Source organism: Eubalaena glacialis, chromosome X, assembly GCF_028564815.1.
Source record: "Eubalaena glacialis isolate mEubGla1 chromosome X, mEubGla1.1.hap2.+ XY, whole genome shotgun sequence".
Classification (NCBI taxonomy): domain Eukaryota; kingdom Metazoa; phylum Chordata; class Mammalia; order Artiodactyla; family Balaenidae; genus Eubalaena; species Eubalaena glacialis.
In genome coordinates this window covers 116218449-116236064 of record NC_083736.1, presented here as the reverse complement: position 1 = coordinate 116236064, position 17616 = coordinate 116218449, and the positions used below count along the sequence as shown (strand labels likewise).

General features: G+C 35.0%; 1 pseudogene; it reads right to left on the bottom strand.

Annotated features, from left to right (window-relative positions):
• Positions 1-374: 374 nt before the first annotated feature.
• LOC133081895 (Y-box-binding protein 1-like) lies at positions 375-3953 on the bottom strand (annotated as a pseudogene).
• Between the last annotated feature and the right edge of the window lie 13663 nt (positions 3954-17616).

Below are 17616 nucleotides of genomic sequence, written 5' to 3'. Positions count from 1 at the left end.
TAATAGGTGCTTGCAGTTTGACTTTTTTGAAAAAAAATCAAGCTGTAAACTTTTATTACAAATTAAAAATGAGGTTCTTAAAAATCTCAAACTTGACCAGATATTAAACAATTTAAAAACCTTTAAAAGTGTATTGAGAAAAACAAGGCTTTAAAAAAAAATGTTTTTCATTACCAAAAAGAGACCTCTTTAGGTAAAAATAATAAAAACCCCATGCTGCATAGATAACGCAGGTAGTTCTGTTTATGTGGTCAACAGGCAAAAAGCAAGCACTTAAGGTCTTCGGCTCCAATCTTTTGTTCATTTCTTAATCATATTCATTTCTTCTTGTTGGATGACTAAACCGGATGATGGTAGAGATGATAAGTGAGCATTTACTCAGCCCCGCCCTGCTCAGCCTCGTAGCAGACGAATTCTCAGCTGGTGAATAGGCTGCTTTTGTCTCTTTGCCATCTTGTGGTTTAGGGTTTTCTGGGCGTCTGCGTCCGTAATTGGAGTTGCGGCGGTACCGACGTTGAGCCGGCTGCTGACCTTGGGTCTCATCTCCTTGATTTTTCTTATCTTCTTCATTGCCGTCCTCTCCGGGCTGTCTTTGGCCAGGAGGGCCCCTGTGGTATCATGGTCTATAACCCCGATACATATTCTGTCTCACTAGTCTACCTTGTTCCCCTGCACCCTGGTTGCCACAGGAGGGTTGGAATACAGTGGTCGTCGCCCACAGGGTCTCCGCGTGTAGTAAGGTGGGAACCTTCGCCTGCGGTAGGGCCTGGCCTTCGGGAGCACTCTCCGATCCCTCATCCTTTTCCCCACTCTCACTATTCTGGTAATTCTGCTGGTGGTTGCGTGGAAGACCCCTGCGATGTGGAGAGCGTCTATAATGGTTACGGTCTGGTGCACATGTACCGCCTTGCGCTGGAACTCCACGAGGGCCTGTACCATTTGCTGTCTCCGCGTCCTTTTCTCCTTCAACAACATCGAACTCCACAGCCTCTCTGTCTCCTACGCTGCGAAGGTACTTCCTGGGGTTCTTCTTCTTTATGGCAGTCTGGTGTACAAATACATCTTCCTCGGTGTCATTCCTCTTGATGAAACCATATCCGTTTCTTACATTGAACCATTTTACTGTTCCCCAAACCTTCGTTGCGATGACCTTCTTGTCGCCGCTTGCAGGCACCGCCAACGTGAGGCCGCCTGGGCCGCCGCTCCCTGCACCGCTGCCCGTCAGACCCGGCTCGGTGTCTGCAGCGCTGAGGGCGGGGGCGGCGGGCGGCTGCTGGGTCTCGCTGCTCGTGGCTGCGGTGATGGTGACTGGGGCCGGCGGCTGGCAGCTGCGGCTCCTCCCGGGCTGGGATGGTAACAAGGCCAGCTGCGGCGGTGGGGCTGCTCAGGGCCTCGCTGGGGTCCTGCTCTTCAAATTTAAGTGAAACAGTTGTCACTGCATTGTCATGCAAGGACTCGCAATTTGCCCTAACGAACCATTTTCACATCTTTGCCAGTAAGGTTCTAGATATAATTTAGATTCTGCCAATGAGATGCACCATAAAGAGACTTAGAAAGCAGAAGAGTAAAAGACGTCGTTTGTCCTATTACAGGAGGCAACAAGTGTTGATATTGGGTTCACCAGACATGACTAATTGTCACAGTCAGCCAGAGTCCTTCCCTCCCTGTAAGTCACATATGTTAGAGCTGCAGGGAAAGTGTGACATTTTCACTTGTTTCCTACACTTTTACCAAAATTGCTGTAGTGAATCTGAAAGCTGTTGGTGCTCCACAACTGATTTCCAAGCCTTGCAATGGTTTTAAGCACTTAATAATACCTTGTATTAAATCCCTTTTCAGAAGAAATACCTAGAATGATTTTTATATCCCACATCATGTTGATATAGTCTCAATATTATAATGTTTGAGGAAATAACTACTTTTAACAAACATAACTAATCCAATTACATTTTCTTAGGTGAATTATTCAATTCAGCAAGTACATGTGCTTTTATTGTTTTTTAAAGTTCATTTTTACCCTTGCATCAACTTATGCTAGGGCACATATCAATTACCAACAATTATTCATTGGCCATCTACAGGCATGCCTCTGAGATACTATGAGTTTGGTTCCAGATCACTACAATAAAGCAAATATTGCAATAAAGTGAGTCAAACAAATTTTTGGCTCCCAATGCATATAAAAGTTATGCTTACACTATACTATGGTCTATTAAGTATGTAATAGCATTATGTGTAAAAAAACAATGTACATACCTTAATTAAAAAATAATGCTAGGGGGAGGGGTAAATTAGGAGTTTGGGATTAAAATATACACACTACTATATATAAAATAGATAACCAACCAAGACCTACTGTATAGCACAGGGAACCCTGCTCAATATTCTTTAATAATCTATAAGGGAAAAGAATCTGAAAAAGATTAGATATAGGTATATGTATAACTGAATCACTTTGCTATACACTTGAAACTAACACAACATTGTAAATCAACTATACGTCAATAAAAAAATAATAATGCCGTTGGAAAAATGGTGCCGACAGACTTGCTTGATGCAGGGTGGCCACAAACCTTCATTATGTAAAAAACACTGTCTATGAAGAGTGATAAAGCAAAGTGCATTAAAACAAGGTATGCCTGTACTATCTTCTGAACACTGTGCTATGTCCTGGTGTTATAAGAATGTTGTATAACATGCTTTATGCTTACAATTTTATATTAGAAATTGTAATCCTTGGTCTTTGGCAACCAAGGCTTCTTTTGTAATAAAGACACTTGGATTAAGTAAAAGATTGTCTTATTTTATCCCACACCATAATCTGTCATATTATAAGAATTGATTGCACTATAAACTTTACTGTTTACTTAATAAACATAATGTCCTTCTATGTACACAAATCTACATTTGTTTACAGAGTTACAAAGATGAATGCAATATGGTCCATTTCCCAATGTGCTCACAATCTAGTGGTGAGGGCAGGCATAGTTATGACAAATTATAATGAGTTTAGGTTATGATGAACTCAACATAGAAGTAAAAAAAAATACTACAATAGCATAAGCAAAGGGTTTGTTGTTGTTGTTGTTCTGGAATGACTTTTTATGAGTTAATGTATTTTTTTTTAAATTTACTTATTTATTTATTTATTTTTGGCTGTGTTGGGTTTTTGTTTCTGTGCGAGGGCTTTCTCTAGTCGTGGCAAGCGGGGGCCACTCTTCATCGCGGTGTGCGGGCCTCTCACTGTCGCGGCCTCTCTTGCTGCGGAGCACGGGCTCCAGACGCGCAGGCTCAGTAGTTGTGGCTCACGGGCCTAGTTGCTCCGTGGCATGTGGGATCTTCCCAGACCAGGGCTCGAACCCGTGTCCCCTGCACTGGCAGGCAGATTCTCAACCACTGCGCCACCAGGGAAGCCCAAGCAAAGGGTTTTATTCTGCATCAAGAGTTGAATAAACCTTGCCATATGAATAGAAATGTTATCTGCCCCTAATTTGAATTCGATCAAGGCTAAAGAGGAAGAAGGACATTTTGGACAAACAGAACAGCTAGAAAATGATATAAATGCATCAAAATAAAAGGGCTATTAGGTAATCAAAAATATTTCATGATATTGGTGTATACATTGCATGCTATCAGGATGAGTTTGAATTTTACTCTCTAGGCAATTAAGAGCCAACAGAAGAGAGCTAGCAGTGGAGAACATGATCAAAGTTGGATTTAGAGAGAATTCCAGTGGTAATGGGCATTCTGGAATAGAGGGGAGAATAATAGGTGTCCTGAAAATACCAATGTCCTTCTTTTGCTTTGTCGTTAATGCCTATTTTGCAAAGGTGACTTGCCTCATCGGCATAACTGCTGTAGTGTAACTGCCTGACATTAAGCTTTTTGATGGTAACGTAAGTGTCCGATATTAAGCTTTTGATTGCCGAGGCATCCATTTCAAAGACATCCATCTCGAATAAACATATTGCCAGCTGTATGACACAGCTCAGCTAAGTAAAAAACCAGGCTGCCCCACACATGAGGTTTCCCTTTTAGAAAACCCTGAGTAACCTAGGTTTACTGAGAGTGACCTTGCTTTTTCCTTCCCGTGCTCTAATTCCCACTCTTATGCTTTAAATTCTCCGATAAAGAGTGAACCTGTGAGGCCTTAGGCACCCCCCTTTTGGACCCTGATAAGGACAGAGCCCCAGGTTGGCGCTCTCTCTCTCTCTCTCTCTCTCTCTTTCTCTGCTCATGACTTTGCTGTGTAGCCCTTGGGTGTGCCACGTACCCTCCAGGACCTGTGAGTAATAGATCATTTTTTCCCCCCAAAGTTCCTTGATGGATTTTTGCTGATGTGCATCTTGCAATCATAATAAGAGCCACAAGGGCCTGTCCAGCCACAGCACTGGCTTTGGTTGGGAAAATATCTGTGGGCCTAGGTGAGTACATTAGAAATTCCTAGCCAATAGTATCACTATTGGTAGGCTGAGAGTGACACAAAACAACTGGCTTATAACTAAAATGAGGTACTTAACAACTGAAGTTCCTCAGACAGGGGTCCAAAGCCAATCTTACAAAAATAATATTTTTTTGAATTGTGCTATGTATAATGAGAAATATTAATGTATGACTTTATGAGCTCATACATGGTTAGTTACCTTAATTTATTATAGTTTTAATGTTTTTGTTTTTTCTAAAAAGCAAGCCCATAATTTGTATAATTGGTCTAAATTCTATCCATTGTACACTTTGTCTAATGATACCGTTGATCAATTTACTCTTTTTGAATGAATTTGTCCTATTATTGAATCCCCAATAAGCAGTAAGAACTGAGAAATCTTTCAACCTGAAGTGGAGCATTAGAGATAGGGTCTCAAACCTAAAATAGTTTATGACAGACCATTTTATATTTAAGAAAAGCAATGTAAAAGTGTATACACTATCACCTAGTCCAGTAAAAGCTAGCTCATTACCTACATTTCTCCAATTTTTCAAGGACAAACATAACTTCTCTGATTTTTTTTCCTCATTATTCTTTCTTTTGCTCTCTCTTTTGTCATTGAACACATTTTTGCTGGAGCCCAAGGGACAAAAAGTGCATTTTAAAGTCAAATATATAAGCTGTAATTAGGCTCAGGACCTGATTTTTTTAGTGAAAAAATTGAGGTCACATTATAGTTCAGATTTGTCCTTATGGATAAAGATGTTAAGATCACATCTTATTAAGTCTTGTGCTTTTTTTGGTCACATTCAAGAAACAAACAAACAAAAAATTCAATTATTTAATCATTATATCTTTTTCTTTCATCATATTATTTCTCTGTTTTTATTATTCATCTTCCTGTGCTCTATTATTACTGATAGAATGACAAGGTTAAAAATAATGCCTTTTGTTCAATACTTCTGAGTGTCTTTGAATGCCATACTTTGGAACCAAACTAAACATTATTCTTAACATTTATTATATTCCAAAACCAGGAAAGATACTCATAGGGAAATATTTAAAGAGTTCTACTTTCTCAAATTACCCTTGGATTGACTAGTGAGTAAAAAACCATGTTCTTGACTCACTGGGTTTAAATTCACCATCAGAGTTATCTCCAGAGAACTGCATTTCTACATCTAGGGAGACTCTTCTTGCTTGTCATTCTTAATTGAGAGCAGCAGCCCAAGTAACACAACAGTACAAAGACCATCAGTAAAAATGTCACATCAAAATGAATTAAAGTAAAGGGATTTGCTAGCTATCAGTGTGTCTGTCAGGACATTACCAATCTTGACTCTCACATGTCATATGTATGAACTGTTTATCATGGTTGATTTTTCCTGCTGCAATGTGTACACTAACAATTATAGCAATTGCCTACACAATGTAAAATCAGTTGGCATAAAGCTATAATAAAAATTGTGTGATACTACTGCAAGTATGAGCATACAGATTAATTGAACAAAACAGCAATTATAGAAGGACAAAGAGAAGTTAGTTATTTAGTATATGATAAATAGAGCATATCAAATTGGAATGAAAAAGAGTTACTATTCAGTCAAGTATCTTAGGATAAATAGTGATTGAGGAAACACATATATAATTTCTATAACTACATCTATATGTTTTTTACTTCAATAGATACTATATGGACTAAAGCAGTGGTTTAAAGCCAGGAGATACATGTCAGAATAATTTTTTCAGCTCTCTCAAAATATACATTACAGCTGGTTCACTTGAAAAAATTGGGACAAACTAAAATATCAAAAATAGAAGATGTTATTTATTGGTACATCAAATCAAAAGACTATTAATGGAAGAGATATAAGGATAACATCTAATTTTATTGACATGAAAAACATCATAATATAATATTGAGAAAATTGACCAGGATACAAAATTGCATGCATAGTATGCCAGGGGTGGGGAATAAAAGAGAGAGAAGGATTGGAGAAAATACACCATAAAACAATAATGATTATCCCTGGATGTTGGAATTAAAATAGATTTTTCCTATTTCATTTACTCTGTTACCTTTGCTTATCTGTATTTTCAAATTTTTCTTCCCTTAGCACATATTACTTTTACATTAATAATATTATCAAAGTTAGAAAAAAGACTGAGTTATATATATTATATATAATAAGTATATATAAATAATGCATTATATATTATATATAATGTATAATTTCTATATTATAATTTATATTCTGTATTATATATTATAATTTCTATATTGTGTTATATAATATATTATAATTTCTGTATTATATGTAATATATATAATTTCTATAACCAGTTCTATCTCACCTAACATAATTATTTTTACTTACCTTTCTTTTTACTGTGTCACCATGATATAAATACAACCTGTTGAAAAGTGAAAATTGAAAAATCCAGTCAACTGTGTCTCTTTTCCACACATTTCTTTCTGTGAACTGAATTAACTGAAAGATTGGATGACTTACAGAAATAATGATATAATACATTGAATAATAAATGAAAAATATATCTGTCAAACTATAATCATCATAGTATTTTAGAATTGCAAAAAACTTTAGAAATCAGATAATATAATTCTATCTTCCTGGAAATGAGAAAACTGAGTAATCAGTAGTCTTTTTTAAACATAACGTGGATATTGAACATGTATTTCTCAGAAGACTGCATAGGAAAAAATGGAAGCAACGACAAGAAAAGCATACAAATTAAGAAGCAAAACGATGAAACACCAGTTACAATGTTCTGGTAATTCTTTCCAGGACTGTGTAATTTTGGATTAAACTAAACTGTCCCTTTAGAGAAGAGGTAAAAATCAGACCTAAGGAATTGTTGTTTTCAAAAGGAAAGACTGATCATCTTGTTCTCCACGGCTTCTCCTCATTCTTAAACTTGTGTAAAAATTTCTGAACCTCATAGAAAAACTCTCTTCATTGGTAGGGTGGTCAAATTTCCAACAAATTAAATCCTCAAGTAATGCACCTGTACCAAAGGCAATGGGAAAAAAGATCCACAACTTCCAAAATCTTGTCACAGTTGGAAGACTCTAGCCCACAAAATAGAAAGGAGCACATTTGTGTGAGGCAATAGATTGAAATTTCAATCAGGCAATAGATTGAAAGCAGAATCACAATGATGATACCAAAGGCATGAAGAAATAGAATATACAGTACAACCAATATAAAAAATTTTGTTGTTATAAAACTATTGTCTATTACCCCCAAAATTGTTTGCATCCATTTTAGTAACCAAAATGTATGATTATTTTAAAAATTTACTTATACCTGATTTATATTCTCACTAGAACTTCTTCCATATTATAACTTCTCCATTATTTTGTTTCCTCTCTCAGTTAATAGATTTATGTCTTTAATTAATTTTTATTTTCAAGATAAGTAGATAGCTTATTTTCAAATTCCTTACAGATTCAGGCTTGATTTCTGCTGTCTTCATTCATTAAAACAACTTGGTTGGTAGAACTGCTTGTGTTCCAAATTTTATCTGCTCAGATTCTCGGAATATTTCTTTCTTTATGTCTTGCACAGAATGTTGCCAAAGAATAAATCTGAGGACAGCTTGATTCTTATGTTTTTCTGTTTGTATGAAGCAACTCGCTTTTCAGGTCTCAGTGCATAAACAATTATTTTGTAAATATTTGAAATATTTTATTTTACCAGGATGTGTCCGTATTTGGGCTATTTTCCTTTGGCTCCATGGGTGTATGGTGATTGTGTGGGCGTACATACCCACACACCTGTGTAAAATTTCTCAAATAAACATATCTTTTCTAAAGACATTAACAATATTTTGAAATTGGTTTTTTAAAACAGTATGAAGAAGAAAAAAACCCTTATATTCTTTTATTCCCACAATGTATAATTAAATTCATCATATTTTAGAATATTGACTTCTGGCTTTTTTAGGTTTATATTTTGAAATTATAGTATAATATATGATTGCCTTGTAATAAGAAATAAACAAATATTTGAGGTGACTAAAGCTAATGTCCCATTCAATCATTTAATAATATATTCAACAGTATTTATGGAGCCACAAATTGTTCTTGCTATACATCAGTAGTTGGGCTACCTTAGTATAAAAAGAGAGAAAATATCACTGCTCTTGCAGAGCTTGTATTATAGTGATCACAAAAATATAAATCAAATATATAAGTAAGTTGAAACATATATTAGATGGTAATTAGTACTGTATTAATGAAGACATTCCAAAGAAACAGAACCAATAGGATGTGTGTGTGTGTGTGTGTGTGTATCATAGAACATGTATGTTGTTCTTTTGTTGCAACTTTTGTTGCTGGTGGTGGTGTCATTCTTGACATGTACCTGATGCCTTTACCACATCTTTGGCTAACCTTGAAGGACAAGAAAGACAATTAAGTTATCACAAGGGAAAGAAGCTTGTTTTATTTCTCATAGAGTAGGCAGATGCAATTTGTATCACTGACAGCAAAGGCATGATGCCACCATCTCAGCCCTCTGCAAGGGCAACGGTTTGGAAGAGGGAAGCACAGTTATGCCACCTACTGCAAGACAAATGGCTAGGGGAGAGAGAGAGAGAGAGAGAGAGAGGAGAGAGAGAGAGAGAGAGAGAGAGAAAGAAAGGAGGGAGGGAGGGAGGAAGGAAGGAAAGAAAAAGAAAGAATGAAAGAAAGAAAGAAAAAGGAAGAAAGAAAGAAAGAAAGGAAGGAAAGGAAGGAAGGAAGGAAGGAAGGAAGGAAGAAAGAAAGGAAGGAAGGAAGGAAGAAAGAAAAAGAAGTTGTCTCATAAGATTATGGAGTCTGGCAAGTCCAAAATGTGCAGAGTGGGGCTGGCACGCTGGAGACCCATGGGAGAGTTGATACTACAGTTTAAGTATGAGGGTCATCAGTTGGCAGAATTCTCTCTTATTTGAGGGAGGTCAGATTTTTATTCTATTCATGCCTTTAAATGATTGGGTGAGTCTGATCCACATTTTGGAGGGCAATCAGAAGTAGTGCTATGTGGAATACCATGAGATAAGGCATTCTATAAGCCCAAGGATGGTAGTTTTGGCAGAAGCATTGCATGCAGGGAGGGCATATCCATATTCAGAGTAAGTGTCTTTTCCATAACAATAAAATAATACTGCCCTTTCCATAACAGAAACAGTCCAATGTAATCAACCTGCCACCAGGTAACTGGCTATCACTTCAGGGAATGGTGCCATTTTATGAGGCCAGCATTGCCCTAATATAAACCACACAAGGATGCTAAAAGAAAAGAAAATTACAGGCCAATATCCCAGATGATTGTATATGCTAAAATCTCCAACAAAATATTAGCAAACTAAATTCAACAATACATTAAAAGGATCATACACCATGATCAAATGAGATTTATTTCAGGGATGCAAGGATGGTTCAACATCCACATCAATCAATGTGATACACCACATTAACAAAATGAAGAAAAAAATCATATGATCATGTCAATGGATGCAGAAAAAGCATTTGACAGGATTCAAGATGTATTCATTATAAAAACTCTCAATGAAATGGGTATAGCGGCACCATGCGTCAGCAAAATAAAGGCCATCTATGACAAGCCCAAAGCTATCATTATTCTCAATGGTAAAAAGCTGAAATCTTTTCTTCTAAGATCAGAAACAAGATAAGGATGACCACTCTTGCTATTTCTATTCAACCTCATACTTGAAATCCTAGCCAGAGCAATTTGGCAAGAAAAAAAAATGAAAGGCATCCAAATTAGAGAGGAATAGGTAAAACTGTCTCTATTAGCAGATTATTTATTTTATATAGAAAATCTTAAAGAATACACCAAAAAACTGTTGAACCAATAAACAAACTCAGTAAATTTCCAGGATACAAAATCAATGCACCAAAATCATTTGCATTTCTATACACTAATTAATGAACTATCAAAAACAAATTTTTAAAAAATACCCCATTTACAATTGCATCAAAATGAATAAAATAATTAGAAATAAATTTAACCAGAGAAGTTAATGACCCATACACTGAAAAGTAAAAGGAATGATGAAATAAATTGAAGAACAAAAAAAGGAAAAATATCCTGTGCTCGTGGATTGGAAGAATTAGTACTGTTACAATGGTCATACTACCCAAAGCACTTAAAGATGAAATGCAATCCCTATCTTAATTCCAGTGACACCTTTGACATAAATAGAACAAACAATTCTAAAATTTGTATGGATCCAAAAAGACCCTGAATAACTAAAGCAAACTTCAGAAAGAAGAACAAAGTTGGAGACATCACACTTCCTGATTTCAAACTATATTATAAAGTTATAGTAATCAATGCATTATGATGATTGCATAAAAATACACATAGATCAATGGAAAAGGATAGAGAGCCCAGAAGTAAACCCATGCATATAAAGCAAATTAATTTATGATGAGGGAGCCAAGAATATACAATGGGGAAACGATAGTCTCTTCAATAAATGGTTTTGGAAAAACTGTACAGCCATATGCAAAAGAATGAAACTGGACCACTATGTTATACCATACACAAAAATCAACTCAAAATGGATTAGACTAGAACGTAAGACCTGAAATCATAAAATTTCTAGAAGAAGACATAAGGTTTAAGCTCCTTGACATCAGTCTTGGCAATGATTTTTTGGATTTGACACCAAACGCAAAGGCAACAAAAGCAAAAATAAGCAGTTGGGATTACATCAAACTAAAAGCTGCAAAGGAAACAACAAAATGAAAAGGCAACCTATGAAATGGGAGAACATATTTGCAAATCATATATCTGATGAGGGGTTAATATGCAAAATATATAAAGAACTCATACAACTCAATACAAAAATAACAAACAAGCCAATTAAAAAATGGGCAAGAGATGTGAATAGACATTTTTCCAAAGAAGACATACATATGGCCAACAGGTACATGAAAAGATGCTCAACATCACTAATTATTAGAGAAATGCAAATCAAAACTACAATGAGGTAGCACCTCACACCGGTCAGAATGGCCATCATCAAAAAATCTACAAACAATAAATGCTGGAGAGGGTGTGGAGAAAAGGGAACACTCTTGCACTGTTGGTGGGAATGTCAATTGGCACAGCCACTATGAAAAACAGTTTGAAGGTTCCTCAAAAATTAAAAAGAGAACTATAGTATGGTCCATTAATTACAGTTCTGAGTGTTTATCTGAAGGAAATGAAATCACTGTTGAAGACATATGGGTACTCCCATGTTCATTGCAGCATTATTTGCAATTGCCAAGACATGGCAATAGCCTAAGTTTACATTGATGGATGAATGGATAAATAAAATGTGAGAGATATATATTCCATACATATAATATATAACAAAACACTATATAGTTAATAATGTTAATTAATATTAGTTAATAATTTAAATTAATATTAATAATGTATGATATATAGTTATATTATTCATCCATAAAATAGAAGTGAATCCTGACATTTGTGACAACATGAATGAACCCTGAGGGCATTATGCTAAGTGAAATAAATTAGACAGAGCAAGGTAAATACTGTATGATCTCATTTAGATGTGGAAGCTAAACAAACAAACAAACAATAAAAAACCCTAAACTCATGGATACAGTGTACAGATTGGTGGTTGCCAGAGGTGGGGGAAGAGGTCTGGACCAAATGGGTGAAGGTTATCAAAAGGTACAAACTTCCAGTTATGAGATAAATAAGTCCTGGAGATGTGATATACAGCATGGTGACTATAGTTAGCAATTCTATATTATATATCAGAAAGTTGCTAAGAGTAGATCTTAAAAGTTCTTATCACAGCAAAAAGTTTGTAACTATATGTGGATACTATAGTTGGTAACTATACATGGATGTCAACTGTTGTGTTAATCATTTCAAAATATATACATATATCAAATTATTATGGTGTACACCTAAAACTAATACAATGTTTTAAGTCAATTATATCTCAATTTTAGTAATAGGTTTTAAATCAAGAAAAAAACTGTCTATTAATTTTCTTACTTTCCTTTTCTGAAAAAAATGAACAGTAAATAAAGCTACACATCTCCTCATTTTTTCTTCTTCCCTATATGTCCTCTTTTACAGGGTTCCAGTTATATTTTTATCATTGCTGATTCCATTGTAAATTATGATAGAACAGCCTCAAGATTTGGGGGGAATAAGTGGGATATAAATCCTAATTAAGTAAAGTAACATGCTCGAATATGTTTTCATTTATCCTTATGAAAATATATGATGACTCCATATTGGAAATGTGTGAAATTTACCCTTTTTTGCTGTAATGAACAAATTTCTTCTGTCTTCATTGAATTAAAAAATTGCTATGAAATTTGCAGTAGTCACTTCAATTCTGTTTTAAAAATTGGTTGATACTTATGGATACTCCCCTAAATCTGTTGAAGAGTATTAGAGTTTTTATCCATGGGCCCATGAAACCCTAATTCTGTTGTTACCCTACTTTAAAGAAGTCTTAAACTCAGTCATAGCTCTGAGTTAAAGCTCAAGGAGGATGTTTGCATAGTGAGTGTCAGACATTTTCAGTGTTAATATACAGTTGTCCCTCTGTATCCTCAGGGAATTAGTTCCAGGATCCCTTCCCTATGGACGGCAAAATCTATGCATGCTCAAGTTCTTTATATAAATTGGCATAATTTTTGCACGTAACCTATGCACATCCTCCCATATACTTTAAATCACTTCTAGATTACTTAGAAATACCTAAGACAATGTAAATGTTATGTAAATAGTTGTAAGTACAATATAAATGCTATGTAAATAATTGCCAGTGCACAGCAAATACAAATTTGGTTTTTGAAACTTTTCGGAATTTTTTTTCAAATATTTTCAATCCGTGATCAGTTGAATCTGCAGCTGCAGAAACTGTGGATACAGAGGGTAGACTGTATACCATCTTTTGGCACAGTTGACTGTAAAGATTTTTTCGGTGGCCAAATGGTACTTATATTTCACTCAAAAGTATGTCTGTCATAGAATCGGAAGAATAACAGGTTGCATGAATATCTGCAACAGACTGTTATTTGTTTTTTTGTATTGTTAGCCTCAGTAGCCTCTTATGATCTTTTGTATTTCTGTGGTGTTGATTGTTACTTCTCCTTTTTCATTTCTGATTTTATCAGTTTGGACCCTCTCCATTTTTCTCTTGCTGAGTGTGGCTAAAGGTTTATCAATTTTGTTTATGTTTTCAAATAACCAGCTTTTAGTTTCATTGATCTTTTCTATTGTGTGTGGTTTTTTTTTTAGTTTATATTTCATTTATTTCTGCTCTGATCTTTATGATTTCTTTCTTTCTACTAACTTTGGGTTTTATTTGTTCTTCTTTCTCTGGTTCCTTTTGGTGTAAGTTTAGGTTGTTTATTTGAGCTTTTTCTTGTTTCCTGAGGTAAGCTTGTTTTGCTAGAAACTTCCCTCTTAGAATTGCTTTTGCTGCATCCCATAGGTGTTGGATCATTGTGTTTTCATTTTTTTTTTTTTGTCTCTAGGTATTTTTTGATTTCCTCTTTGATTTCTTCAGTGATCCATTGGTTGTTTAGTAACATATTGTTTAGCCTCCACGTTTGTGGTTTTGCAGATTTTTTTCTTGTAGTTTATTTCCAGTTTCATAGTGTTGTGGTCGGAAAGATGCTTGATATGATTTTAATTTTCTTAAATTTACTGAGGTTTGCCTTGTGGCCTAGCATGTGATCTATACTGGAGAATGTTCCATGTGTACTTGAAAAGAATATGTATTCTGCTGCTTTCCTATGGGATGCTCTATATAAATATTAAGTCCATCTGGTCTAATGTGTTATATAAGGCCTGTGTTTCGTTACTGATTTTCTGTCTGATCATCTGTCCATTGATGTGCTGGGTGTTAAAGTCCACCACTATTATTGTGTCACTGTCGATTTCCCCTTTTTTGGCTGTTAGCATTTGCCTTATATGTTGAGGTGCTCTTATGTTGGGTGCATATGTATTTACAATTGTTATATCTTTTTCTTGGATTGATCCCTTGATCATTATATAGTGTACTTCTTTGTCTCTTATAATGGTCTGTATTTTAAAGTCTATTTTGTCTGATATGAGAATTTCTACTCCAGCTTTCTTTTGGTTTCTATATGCATAGAATACCTTCTTCCATCCCCTCACTTACAGTCTGTATGTGTCCCTAGATCTGAAGTGGGTCTCTTGTAGACAGCATATATACAGATCTTGTTTTTGTATCCATTTAACCAGTTTGTGTCTTTTGGTTGGAGCATTTAATCCACTTACATTTAAGGTAATTATTGATATGTATGTTCTTATTGCCATTTTGTTAATTCTTTAGGATTTATTTTTGTAGGTCTTTTTTATTTCCTTTCTCTATTGTTCTCCTCTCTTGTGTTTTGATGACTATCTTTAGGGTTGTGTTTGGATTGCTTTTTCTTTTTGTGTGTGTATCTATTATAGATTTTTGGTTGGTGGTTACCATGAGGTTTTGTATAGCTATATATATATATATATATATATACATGATTGTTTTAAGTTGCCAATCTCTTAATTTCAAATGCATCTTAAAAACTCTGCATTTTTATTCTCTTCCTCTCATGATTACTGTTTTTAATATCATATTTTACATCTAAGTGTTTTGTGTCTCTTAACTACTTATTGTGTATATAGATGATTTTACTATTTTTGTGCTTTGACCTCCCCACTAGCTTTATGTGTGGATGATTTCCTACCTTTACTCTATGTTTGCCTTTACTGTGAACAACTATATGCCAATAAAATGGACAACCTAGAAAAATGGACAAATTCTTAGAAAGGTATAGTCTCTGAACATTGAACCAGGAAGAAATAGAAAATATGAGCAGACCAATTACCAGTTAGAAAATTGAGTTAGTAATTTAAAAACTCCCAACAAACAAAAGTCCAGGACCAGATGGCTTCACAGGTGAATTCTATCAAATATTTAGAAAAGAGTTAATACCTATCCTTCTGAAACTATTCCAAAATATTGCAGAGGAAGGAACACTTCCAAACTCATTCCATGAGGCCACCATTACCCTCATACCAAAACCAGACAAAGATATCCCCAAAAAGAAAATTACAGGCCAATATCACTGATGAACATGGATGCAAAAATCTGCAACAAAATACTAGCAAACCAATTCCAACAATACATTGAAAGGTTCATACACCATGATCAAGTGGGATTTATTCCACAGATGCAAGGAGTTTTTCAATATCCACGAATCAATCACTGCAATACATTATATTAACAAATTGAAGAATAAAAACTGTATGATCATCTCAATAGATGCATAAAAAGCTTTTGATAAAATTCAGCATCCATTTATGGGAAAAACTCTCCTGGAAGTGGGCATAGAGGAAATATACCTCAATATAATAAAGTCCATATATGACAAACCCACAGCTAACATCATACTCAATGATGAAAAACTGAAAGCTTTTCCTCTAAGATCAGGAACAAGGCAAGAATGCCCACTCTCACCACTTTTATTCAACATAGTTTTGGAACTCCTAGCCACAGCAAAAAGATTAGAAAAGGAAATAAAAGGAATCCAAATTGGAAAGGAAGATTACTTCTTCCTGTCACTGTTTGCAGATGATATAAAGCTATATATAGAAAATACTAAAGACACCACCAGAAAACTACTAGAGCTCATCAATGAATTCAGTAAAGTTGCAAGATACACAATTAATATACAGAAATCTGTTGCATTTCTATACACTAACAATGAAGTATCAGCAAGAGAAATTACAGAAACAATCCCATTTACTGTCACATCAAGTAGAATGAAATACCTAGGAATAAACTTACTGAAGGAAGCAAAATACCTGTACTTTGAGAACTGTAAGATACTGATGAAAGAAATTGAAGAAGACACAAATAGATGGAAAGATATACTGTGTTCTTGGATTGGAAGAATCCATGTTGTAAACATGACCATACTACCCAAGGCAATCTAGAGATTCTATGCTATCCCTATCAAAATAACAATGGCATTTTTCACAGAATGAGAATAAATAATTTTAAAATCTATGAAAGCACAAAAGACCCCAAATAACCAAAACAATCTTGAGAAAGAAGAACAGAGCTGGAAGAACCATGCTCCCTGACTTCAGACTATACTACAAAGATATAGTAATCAAAGCAGTATGGTACTGGCAGAAAAACAGACACATAGTTCAATGAAACAGGATAGAGACTCCAGAAATGAACCTATGTGCTTATGGTCAATTACTCTCTGATGCAGGAGGCAAGAATATACAATGGAGAAAAGACAGTCTCTTCAACAAGTGGTGTAGGGAAAGCTGGAGAGCTACAGTAAAACAATGAAATTGAACATTCTCTAACACCTTATAATGTTAGTCTTTTTACTAACTGCTGATGACAGTGTGGCACAAAACAGAATTTTAAAAAGTTTTTCTAACTAACTGAAGTTTTTTTCCCCAGATAACATGGCTTTTAAAAACTCCGAGAAATAACCCAGCTTTAAATACTTCCCTGTCTTGAAAAATCCAAAAGGAGACATAACTTTCAGTAGTATTTATGGTGTCATTAAGTAGGCCTTTCACCTTCGTATAGGTCAGTTTTTGCAAATATTGATTCCACTAGCCTGTGTATTATATAATTATCATCAAGAGAAATCTACAAGTTAGCTGCAGCAATTTTCTAGAATTCAATCTAATATATTATTCTAAAGGTGAAAAACAACACAGAAATCAGGTTCTCATTTATGCCATCTCCTGGTTATTTATTGAAAAATATTTTTGAGCACTGGTGAAGTAATCCTAATATGAGAACAAATAAACTAGGGTGTAGCCTTTAGCCTTTGAAGGATGATGATCATTTTCTTCAGGGAAGGATTGATGCAGAGGTTAGAACCCTGTTTTTATCAGTTGCGTGTGTGAATCATCAACTCGTTACATGTGCCTAGTGACAAAGTGTAGTGAGGGAAAGTGTTTATTTTTAGTCTCTATCCATGTAAGGCTCAAACTGGGAATTTCCTCTCACATTATCTTCATTATTGCTACTATATGTCTTCCCTGCTGCAATGGAAAATATTTTATCTTATGAGGCATTTTCAGCTTTCGAAGTTTAAAGATTGACTTTGGAAAGAAGGTACTGTACTG